Source organism: Sinocyclocheilus grahami, unplaced genomic scaffold, assembly GCF_001515645.1.
Source record: "Sinocyclocheilus grahami isolate Dianchi unplaced genomic scaffold, SAMN03320097.WGS_v1.1 scaffold312.1, whole genome shotgun sequence".
Taxonomy (NCBI): Eukaryota; Metazoa; Chordata; class Actinopteri; order Cypriniformes; family Cyprinidae; genus Sinocyclocheilus; species Sinocyclocheilus grahami.
The window spans coordinates 603,064-615,535 of NW_015505491.1; the positions used below are offsets into that span (position 1 = coordinate 603,064).

The 12,472-nt window shown below is 34.2% G+C and overlaps 1 long non-coding RNA gene across 1 annotated transcript in view; it reads right to left on the reverse strand.

The window, feature by feature from the left end:
* LOC107601762 (uncharacterized) overlaps window positions 1–10,727 on the reverse strand; it is a 23,842-nt gene extending 13,115 nt beyond the window's left edge. Inside the window, exons 1-2 of the long non-coding RNA XR_001610975.1 lie at window positions 10,716–10,727; window positions 738–747 (exon numbers count right to left, since the gene is read on the reverse strand). This is a non-coding gene — a long non-coding RNA (uncharacterized lncRNA). The remainder of the gene's footprint in view (window positions 1–737; window positions 748–10,715) is intronic.
* Between the last annotated feature and the right edge of the window lie 1,745 nt (window positions 10,728–12,472).

The window sequence follows — 12,472 nt, forward strand, 5'->3', positions numbered from 1 at the left end:
CCTTTGAATAGGTCACGGTTTCACAGTTCTTCCCAGCTACAGTTTTTCACTCGCTCCCCCTCTCTGCTTTTTTTTTCCTTCTCATTCCTCTTTTCATATTTTCTGGGGTTTCATTTGTCACTTGAACATTGATTTGAGAGCGCAATCCATTTTTGTTCACTTAAAAGCATTAATACTCACTAGGATTTGTCAGGGAGAGAGGAAGACGGCACTGTCTACTGAACGTCTTTTGTGATTGGAAAATTTTGCATGATTAATAACCTAACGACTGAAATGTGCTTTGACAGGCACAATCCTCCTGTTTGATCTCAGCTGGCTTATACTGGGCTATGACGACATGCGTCAATCATTGTCAGTTTTTCATTATATAACTCTAGTTCTCATGCGTCCAGAGCGCATCGATTTGTTAAGTCTTGGGCATGGATTAATTTCAAACCAGTTTTTGCTTTCAGAAGATCTTTAATGCAAAGGATCTTTAGTTGAGATGGGTCTTTTGGGAAATTATATAGTTTCTTCAGATGTGAACGTCAGTGCGCGAGTTGGTTCACCCTGAAAATGAAAATTGCACTGCATGATTTAAAATAGATATTACGAAAAATGTTTATGCTGCTCTTTTCTGTACAATGAAAGTGAAAGAGGATACGTTTGTCAAGCTTGAAAGGAGGGGGAAAAGCACCATTAAAGTAACATAAAAATTGTCCATATGACTTATGCACTATTATACAAATCTTTTGAACAATAAAACTGCTTTGTGTTATGGAACAGATCAACATTTGATTATTCTTACACGACCGATTACAACTTTGTTGTCAGTAAGATTTTAATGTTTAAAAGAAGTTTCTTGTTTTATGCTCACCAAGGCTGATTTGGTGAATGATTTGATTAAAAATACAGTAAAAACAGGGATATTGTTACAATTTAACTGTTTTCTAATGTAATATATTTTAAAATGTAATTTCTCGGCTCCAGTCTTCAGCGTCACATGATCCTTCAGAAATCATTCTAATATGCTAAACTGCTGCTCAAGAAATTTTTATTACGGTATTATCATTGTTGAAAACAGTTGCTCTGCTTAATATTTTTGTAAAAACTATGATGCGTTTTTTTTCAGGATCTTTGATAAATAGAAAATTCGAAAGTATTTATTTATTTTGGAAATATGAATCTTTTGAAACATCAGGCTATACATTTCTTTACTGTCAGATTTTTTGTGAATTACTTAAATTTCAGTCTCTTTCTTGTCATATGACTTTAGAAGATTTGAAATATAATGCACAATTCATATGATCTCTGAATTTAAAGTTGTTGTTTTTTCCCCCCATCTTACCTGATGTTTGTTCCACAGTTTGAAAGAAAGACATATGGGTTTGAAATGACATGAGGGTGAGTAAATTATGACAGAATCTTCATTTCTCGGTTAATAATCCTTTAAGCAAATCAAATGAGTAATATACTTTAAAAAAAATAGCAACATATTCATTGTTTATTACTGTATGACCCAAACCATTGTTCTCTTTGTTTGTATTTTCAGCATATGCTCAGCATTGACCTTTTGCACTGGGATTAAATTTGGGTCATATTGTGAATAAACCAAGACTCAGAACTAGACCAGCGGCTTTGTGCTGTTGTTCCATGTGACTCATTTACCTCCGCAGCCCTCCTCCATCATGTGTCACACTGGCGTGCTTTCTGAAATTGCATTTTCCTAATCCTTCATTTCGAAAGCCATTCCCCCAAAACCGCAAGCAATTAGGATAACATCGGGCAAATTTATCAGCATTTTCAGCTTGAATATCTTACTGCGAAATGTGAAATAATGACACTGATTATTCATGAAAAGCTCATTTCAAACTGCATCTCTGTGTGTTTCGTCAGTGTTATCTATCACGTCTGCTTTGAAGGTACAGTAGGTCCTGATGGTCAGAATCAGAAATGCTTAGTCTTAGCATGTCAAATATATTAGAATCAGAAATGTGATTTTAGCAAGTCCTATCATGTTCAATTGTTCAAAAATCCATTTGCTGTGTTCATAAACTCGTTTCAAGGCATATTTCACCCAAAAATGAAAATTGTGTCATTGTTTTTAATTTTTCTTTCATGGAAAATTATCCAGAACCTATATTTCAAGTCTTCTGAAGCCATCTGATAGGTTTGTATGAGGAACATACTGAAATTTGTCAAAGTTCTTGACTGAAAGACTGAAAATCTTTCCCTCAGATTTTGAATATATGCAAAAAAATTGGCACTCACGTGTGTCATCATAGCTAAATATTCATGAGTAATATTTAAAGATTGTCATTTAATAAAAGCTTCAGTTTCATTGTGTTCCCCATATGCAAATACATGTACAAATACAAAATATGTCATAAGAAGTAAAAACATATATGAATCTTATCAGAAATTGAAACAATTTCATTTATTAATATAAATGTCTAACCCAAACAAATGTGTATTTTTAGATACAAATGTTTATCCATCCTAAAGCCCATCAATACATGTTGATGTTATATATGAGTAAATATAAAAGATATACATGTATTTTAAAAAAATACAAAAACATATATAAACACATTTGTGCATATATTAATATATTAATGTAGCAACCAACACCACATTAAAAAAGTATAAAATGGATATTATTAACATACGTGCATATACAGGCTTTACCATGGGGATTTTATACAAATTATAAATGTCTGTATGTTATGTTACGTATAAATGGCAATGCCACTCTTGATATAGGCCAATATATGTCATATACAGTATTACATTTCCATATGGGCCTCAAAAAACTGAAGAAGACTTGGAATAAGCCATATGGACTACATTAATGATGCATGGATTAAAAGGTCTAAAGCTAAAATATCTGCTTAACATTAATGCTTTTTTGTATTTTCATCTAGTTTTGTGTTTCATAGAAGGAAGTAAGTCATAGAGGTTTGAAATGTCATGATGGTAAGTAAATGATGAGAGAGAATTCCTTTTTTAGGGTCTTTTAAATTGTTAGATGATCATGCTGGTTGATTAAAGCAGTCAGTATATTTGTTCATATTGCTAAACTGCCATTTACAAATGTCAATCACATGCTTGGCTCCATAAGTGCATCGATTGTGCATTGCAAAAAGGAAACATACAGGCACACTGTTTGATGGACACAGGGCTTTGAATGGACCTGATCAATAAATGGGTAGAGAAAGATCCAGTTCCTTTTCCCTGTCTCGCCTCACAATAGGGAATCGCAGTATGTCTCCCTCAATATGAAAACAGTCCGCACACACAAAACAGCCTTTATCATCCTAACTCGACGACACAATGGCCCCGCTCTCCTCTCTCCACGCTGGCGACTCAGTGTCAGCTCTCTTCACTTCTCCCCCAAAAGCTGTTTCCAGCACCTCCCCGACATTTCCATAATCACTTCATCCGTGCGATGTGATCGGACTCGCATACAAAAAGGAAGACATTAGCCCCGATTTGAACTGCTAAAGCTTTGCCAGAGCGAAGGGGCTGTTTTGGGCAGATAAGAGGTTTTGGCAGGACAGCGACGGTGGAAAGCGGTGAAAACTCAACTCTACTGCACGCTAGCCCCCTTATTATTACAGCTCCTGTAAGAAGGGCTGTTTTTCTTTTCTCAGACTTCATTTTATTACTCATTCCCGCATTTATTTTGTGAACGGGGCGGCACGGTTTCATTTCATTGTATTAATTCAAATCGTGCGGCTTGTGTCGAGGTGCGAGCGAAAATCAAAACAGGCTGTTTTCTGTCATCCTGGCGAGATGTGCTTTTTACGGTTGCCTCTGCTGTTCTGAATGAGTCAAGCGGTGTAGTTTTTCTTTTTTAGTGTTAAATCTTTAGATCTCGAGCGTTAAACACCGAACACATGCTGCTCGCCTTGAGCACTGCAGAACGTACTCTGTCGGAATATCAGAGTAACACGCTGAGCTCTTGTTTTTTGCTAATATTTTCAGTTCGTTGAATTTGATAAAGCTGTTGAGTCTTTAACTTCATGTGGGTTTTTTTATTCTCTACATGAAAAAATGTTCTCATATTGGCTTTGATTGCTTGGTCTAAACTTCCACTTTTGTTCCCTTTCCTATCAGGTTTCTTCACACTTTGAAATTTACATTTATTTCCACAAAACATTGGATAAATGTACTATTTTTAACAAAACATGTTTGTTTATCCAAGGGATACATCAGTAGCCTACCACATTTGCTTGAATACCAGTAGGCTATACAGTATTTGGATATTTGAACTAGGCCTGGATGATAAAACGGTATCGATATTTATCGACGGTACACCTTCTTCGATAACGATATAAATAATGTTTGATATAGTGCACGATATAGGCACGTGCTATGAGTGACGCAGACAGCACACACAAACATGAACATGAGTGCTGTGCCTGCCTGTGATGAGGAGATTGTGTATTAAAAAAAATGAATAATAGTCGAATTTAAAATAAACATTTGCATTTGAATGCAAAAATAGTACAATGGAATGTTAGGTGTGTGTCAGGGAGCGTCATCAGTGGAGCACGAGATGCGGTGACGTTGTAGTTTAAAATAATCCTAGGGCTAGCGTGGGTTTTACGATTGGCAGACAGAATCAGAAGGGGCAAGACTAAGGGAGAAATCCAGGAAACCAGGCGAAGATCAGAAACCGAGAAAGCGGCTGAGGCTGAGGCTGAGGCTGAGGCTGGGAAATTACTGAGGGCTCTGTAGTGTAGCTATCACTAGGGGAGGGATAATCGCTGAAACAATACTCGGCAGAGGGAAGGGATCAGAGTGAGTGTTAAATAGTGAGGGAGTGATATGAAACAGCTGGGTGCAATCAGTGTAAACAGCTGTGTGCAATCCGTGCTGAGTGTAATCAGTGCAATGCATGATGGAAAATGTAGTCCGGGGTGATGTGCAACAGTGTGTATTGCGAGAGTCAATGAAATTGGAAGTTCATGGACCGGATTCGTGACAGTTAGGTGTGTGTCAGGGAGTGTCATCAGTGGAGCACGAGATGCGGTGACGTTGTAGTTTAATGTTTTGTTAGTCTAGCCCACGAGACGCGCAGTTGCTGCGTTATTCATTCAAAATATTAGAGAAATATAGTAGCTCAATGCGTAGAAGATCTTGATTAGGTTAAAACCGAAACCAAGCCATTCACACAGAATGCATATTCAGCACATTTTCTAGACGGACAAATATGACTGCTGCACTCGCGTCTCACACAAGAGATGTAGCCATGCAAAGTTAAAACCGTTTAAACTTAGAAAACACGTCACGAATTTGTGGAGGTTTATTCCTTTTCAATGCATCTCGTATGTTTTTAAAGGCAATCAGTGTGATGGGCGATTCGGCTCTTTATATTAAGCAATGCATAAATACGTGATGCTGTTTCGTTCATAATTGTTTATGCAATTTACAAAATTATATTTGATTTATATGAGTTAATTTAGACGTAATGCACTTTTTTCTTATAGACAGTTATTTCCTTGCGTTGACAATTTAATGTGCTGCATTATTTTGCTCATTGCTCCCTCCTGTGGCTTCGGGAAACAAGCCAAAAGTTTAACCTATTTAATCTGCATATAAAACATTAGAAATTAGATATTTGTTTAAATTGTATTTTGTGTTTGACTGTTAAAACCAAAAATATTTGTTGTTTGTCTCAATAAATTTAGTTAATTTAAAAATACAGTGGTTAAATGTAAACATTTTTTTCTATTGCTCTTTGTTTTAAAAAAGGTTATAAAAAATGACAATAATTATCGATACCGAAAGATATGAAACATTATATCGTTGATACATTTTTTAGCTATATCGCCCAGCCCTAATTTGAACTCAAATGCTATATGCAGTGATTTGCCAGGTTCAGTGTTTTACTCATGTTTTTGTTTCTGTGGTTTAAAACCCCAAACCCTGAGGTGCTATAAGCAGTGTAAACCATTTTGATAACTTCAACCATATGCCATTTCTACAAAATGCATTTCTGATTGGCTGGTTTTCAGATAGGCCTAAAAAGGGTGGGCCACTGCTTCTACGTTTTTAGCTGTTTACAGAGCATAGGGTTATCAAAGAGACATTACAACACTGATATGCATTTGCATCATTCAAAATTATATGGTCGGTAAGATTTTAAAAGATGACAAAATATAAATGTTGTTCTTTCGAACTTTTTATTCATTAAAGATTAAAGAATCCTGAAGAAAAAAAATGCATCACAGTTTCCACAAAAACAATAAACAGAACTACTGTTTTCAGTTCAGTTTCACATTGGCAATCATGTGACACTGAAGACTGGAGTAATGGCTGCTGAAAATTCAGCTTTGCATCACAGGAATAAATTACATTTTAAAATATATTCAAATAGTTATTTTAATTTGTAATATTTCAAAATATTATTGTTTTTGTTGTATTTTTTAACAAGTAAATACAGCCTTGGTGAGCAGAAAAGACTTCTTTTGGAAACCCAAAATATTTGAATGGTAGTCTATTTCAGGTAAAATTGTATATAACAATTTTATATATTTTACATGTGCTGTTCCATAAGAATACTACACTTAAAATATATAAATTTTTTCTAAGTTGTAAATAATTCAAAGATTGGAAAATGTGTTACAAGAAAATACTATTTCAGTCTTTCTACTACAAAACTTTACGTTTAATTCAGTTTGTTACTTGCCGTTTCTTTGTAGTTGTTTTATTGTTCTTTCATCGTAAGAGCATGCTAGTATACTTTTGCAAATTCAGCTGCAGATTCCTGTGTTAAAAGCAATTTCTTTTTGATTTAGCAGCCTGCATAAAATGTTCCTATTACCTCATATATATCACAGAAATAGGTGTAGTGATGTCTTTTTGACATATATGGCAGAAATGGTAAGAGTAGTACAGTATGCTATTCCGAATTCAGCCGGTGTCTGTCTTCCAGTGGATGTATTGCAGGAAATGTAATGAACATGAACATGAACGGCTCGCTAAAGGCAATTTCTGTGGTGACAAGCAGCAATGAGAAATGCATTGAAGTTTTTCGTCATCAGTAGTTCATTTCTCCTAGTTTGACCGGATTATGTTCATACCGATTAGTCCGCATGAACCACCATTTCAAACTGACTCTGACGTTCAATGAACTCACGCCACAGTGTCCAAGAAAAGATTTTGTAATTTTCTGCTGTTTTATTCAAGACAGAAAGATTTCCCCGAGTCATTTGTGACCCCTTTGAAAACATTAATGAGGCTTTCATCCTCTTTCTTCGGTGATTAAGGACATCTTGGAAAAGATTTCGCAATTTGCTGTTGCGTCAGATGAGTCTGTGTTTGACTTTGAGCAAGACACAGGTGCATTCGGTCAAGTCAAAGTGTGTTTTCACACTCTCCCCAGCTCTAGAATAAGTGGATTGAGGATTGTTATCCACAAAAGTGAGCAAAAGTGGCCACTCCAGCAAGATTACCTCTCGGAGACCCTCTGATCTGTGATTCCAGCGACAGTGGAGAACAGACCAAGCTATTGTTTCGAGCATTAATGGATTTTTGCATGGGCTCTGTCATGTTAGAAACATCTGGCTCTAGTGCTGGGCAGTGAAGCATTATAGTAGCTACGGCAGGCTGTCAGAGTCGACTAGCGGCGCGCTGTGGCCTGCTGGAAGCAGTCATGGAGATGGACAGTGGCAGGTGTTCTCAAACACACCTCAGCATAATTGCAGTTTCCATTGTCATCGCACAACCAGAAACGGGAAATGCATGTGTCTAAGAACCCCCGTACTAACTTTCCTTTTCTTTTTGCTCTTTTTTAGGAAAATCACCATCTTAATTAAAATGAGTTATGCCAGATGGGTAGCAGATTGTAGTATGGAAATAAACCAAGTAGGCAGTAAACACAGCTCTTTTAACAAGACGGAATATTCTTCAACTAACATGCACTCATGCGCTCCAACCCGAAATAGGTTGTAACGGTCGTGTTTTGGGTTAAGTGTCTGGCACCATGTGGTTTGGACTTTTAGGTGCATTTTTCGACAATATGAGCTTTGTATTAAAAAAGTGGATGTATAATATATAATATGATGATCTCCACACGTCACTAATACAATATATTTTCTGTGATGACAGGCAGCATGACAAATGCATTGAAGGTTTTGGTCAACAGTAGTAGTCTCATTTCTCTCCTAGTTTGACAGAATTACGTTCATAAAATTGTGAACTGCACCAGAGTGCACGTGAGCCTCCATTTCAAGCAAACTCTGATGTTAAACAAACTCATACCATACATGAGTGTCCTTGAAAAGTAATTTTTAGTCATTTGTAATTTTTTTGTAATTTAATAATTAACACTTTCCAATTTAATAATTAGCATTATTAAATTAATAATTAATCATTTAATAATTAGTCATTTGTTTATTTTGTTTTTATTCAAGACAGAAAGAGTTCCTTAGTCATTTGTGACCCTGGTGAAGAAATGTATAAGGCTTTCATCCTATTAATGAATATATTTAATTATTATTATTATTATTTTATAGTTGGCATTAATTTATTACTATTATTATTTGCCCTGCAGATCCTATTTTCTGTCTTGTGGTATTTTTTTTATTAATTTATTTGAATTTTTAAACAATTGTTTTTATTATTTTTCACATTGCATTAGTGTAACCATGCAAAAGCAAAAATGATCAGTTGCCAATGCCACTGTAGAATCATGAATCGTGGTCAGCCATGATTAATTTATTCCGTGAGCAAAATGATTGCTTAAAGGGGGCATAACACACACAGTTTCACCCAATCTCATATACATAGTATAACATAGTAGTGGATTTGTACTCCAACCTTCATCTACACAGATACAGAGATTAATTCATCAATATTTCCTCAAATATTAAATTTTTATAACATAATTTCCTGTGTGACAGGACTGACTGAGGCGTGACTGACTTTATGGATTTCGTTGATGCAGAAAAAGTTATGTTTTGTGTTCTTTATTTAAGTTGATAAGCATTCCTATTTTAAATTATTATTATAATTTTAGTGTTAATGTAATATTAGACTATGGTCAAATTCAGCCAAGGACATATAATAAGGGCCTAATTCATTAGAATATGACTAACAAATTAATAAACTAATTTCATTTTATTTCAATATAAAAACATGTTTCATTTAACAATTTATTAAAATTCCATTTAACAATAACATGGCCAGATACAATAAAAATAAACAACTAGAATTGCACAAACGCAGACAGTAGTGAAAACAAAATTGTAATGGTACTACTACTATGTTAAAATTAATTTAACAATAACAATTACCTGTTTGAATGGCACAAACTCAGACAGGAGTGAAAACAATAACCCTGTGTTGTGCTACGCGTACGCGGGTGTAATAAATATAAATATAACTTCATAATATATAAAGTATATTTTACTATGATAAAGCAAATGTATAGACATTTAACTGAATAGCACAAAGTAACTGTGGTACCACATACTATTATGGCTCAGTAATAACAGGGCAATACTATGGTAATATCTGTATTATTACTTAGGAAATTGCATGGTAATAACGGAAATTGCATGTAATTTCCTAGGTAATAATGTAGATATTACCATGGTATCTGTATGAATTGGAATAATTACAGTCATCATTACATAAAGCTTATATAGATGACAAATACATCTATATATGAAGAGTTTATTTGCAAAAACCGATAACTCAAAAATCATGTTTTTTATTATGTAATCATGTTTTTATTGTGTTTTATTGTGTTAGTTAGCTGTAATTATTAGTTATTTTTTTACCTGATCAAAATAACCCAACTAAAGTTTGATTGAGATTAATTGGAATGCACAATGAAAAAAAACATGATTTCAGCGTTTTTGGGATGTAATACTTTTTATTCACTGTAACAAGTCAAGGACAGATAATGTACATTTCCGGTTGAATGTCCCCGAAACTTGTACGAACCCGGAAATAAGATTTTTGGCACAGAAGTACCCTGTCATACGTCCAGATTGTTTTTTTAAACTTTGTCCATGCTTAGCATGAGAATCCAACTCTTTAACAGTGTAAATTAGGTTACTTATTCAAATAATAATAATTCTTATAAATTATGATAATTGAAAAAGTTGCGATTACTGATGTTTGGAAATATGTCTTGCATAACTTCTAAAAAGAGACCTAAAGTGCCCCCTACTGGATTCAATTATAACTACTTGTTCATACATTACAAAACACACAGTAGATAGATAGATAGATAGATAGATAGACAGACAGACAGACAGACAGACAGTTACAGTCACAGTAATAATATAAATTCAGTGTGTGTGTGTGTGTGTAAAATTGAAATAGATTAATTATATAATTTACAGTACATTCAAACATTTTTTATAGATTTTTATATGCTTTATAAATATATTAAAATTAGAAAACATTTAAATATATACACAGTTACATTAAATAATATAAATTTATTGAGTGTGTGTGTGTGAAATTGAAATAGATTAATTTTATAATTGACAGTACATTCAAACATTTTTATAGATAGATATATAGATTTTTATATGCTTTACAAATATATTAAAATTAGAAAACATTTAAATATATACACAGTTACATTAAATAATATAAATTGTGTGTGTGTGTGTGTGTGTGTGTGTGTGTGTGTGTGTGTGTGTGTGTGTGTGTGTGTGTGTGTGTGTGTGTGTGAAATTGAAATAGATGAATTTTATAATTTACAGTACATTCAAACATTTTTTATAGATAGATAGATAGATTTTTATATGCTTTATAAATATATAAAAATTAGAAAACATTTAAATATATACACAGTTACATTAAATAATATACATTTAATGAGTGTGTGTCTGTGTCTGTGTCTGTGTCTGTGTCTGTGTCTGTGTGTGTGTGTGTGTGTGCGTAAAATTGAAATAGATTAATTTTATAATTTACAGTACATTCAAAAAAATTTTTGTATATATGAGCCGAAGATTTATCCAAAGCAACTTTTTTATTTGTATTTTTATTGCAATCTTTTGGAATGGAACTAATGACTTTGGTGTTGATAAAGTTTGAACTACAGGAATGTAGTGAAAATATTAGTGAATAACCCAAACTTCAATCCATTTCTCACAGAAGGCTATCATATGAAACAAAGCGACTTGGTTCTGACTGCTTTTTTCTATAAATATCCCCTTTTTACAAGTCTTACAAGTTGTTTTCTTTCACCCAAAACCACAATCATCCTCACTGATATTCAGATCATGAGCTCATGTATCTTGCCCATTCATGTCTTTTTTTGAAACAGAATTGATCGAATTATCAGTTTAGGCCAGATTTCATTAAGTTAACGGCTGGTCCGTCCATGTAGAGCTCTTTCCATGAATTAGAGGGGGCAGCGTATCTGTCTCATCAGCCTATCATTACAGTCAGTGCTGGAGAATCTCTGTTGTTGTTCTTAATTTATGGGCTGTGTGCTTTTGTGAGATTGCTTATGAAGGGGAAGACAATGGATGGCGAGCATTCAAAATCTAAATCTTTTCTTTTGGCTGTGTCCTTTTCTTCGTATATCATCCCTGTGACAGATTCACAACACAACATGCAGATCGGTTTATTTATTCCACAGTGTAATGAGAGCACAGATACAAGGCAACAATTACTATTTACTTCATTTATCTATTGTAATATCCTATTCTATGCCATATTTGTTCTTCAAATGCCACTGATATGCTTCAAGTGACAGTACTTACAGCTGACAGACAGTACTACATGACTAAATATTGCATTCTGTCAAATAGCAGCATGCTGTTATGCGTCAAATACAAGTAGACGGGGAGTAGAACACTTATGAAAACACGAGTTGTGAAGGAGCTGCTCTCCACTGAGGGTATTTTTACAGTGGCAGTCCACTGAAGTGTAGCAGCAGTAGCTCTGGCAGAAGGCTCACTGACAGCGGCGCGTTTAAAGCACAGGTGTGTTTCAGTCTGTGTCAATCTGCCCAACACAGTGACCACTGCGCTCGGACCCCAAAATGAAAATTGTGTCTTGCTTATGTTGTTCCAAATCTGTGATTTTTCTGTTTGAGAAAAGTTTAGCGAAATGCTCTTTTCTCAAGCATACAATTAGGGTTGCAAAGGGGCGGAAAATTGGGAAACTTTTCCCAAAAATCCTGGCAAGTCTCCAAAATTTCTGGAATATTTCCTAAATTTACTGGAAATTTTCCACCTTTTTGCAACCCTACATACAATAATAGGGACTGTCAATGAGTGTTATTTGACTATCATTGATATACTATACTGTGTGTGTGTGTGTATTTTTAAAAGATTTAGTAATTTTGTTGGTTTTTTTGTTATTAGTTTTTTGTCTTTTATTCATTTTATTTCATTTAGTTATAGTAATTTTTGTACTTCAAGTTAAATTAAGCAAAAAGTGAGAAATGTGGCTGAATATATATATATATATATATATATATATATATATAAGTGTTTTTTTTTTGTTTTTT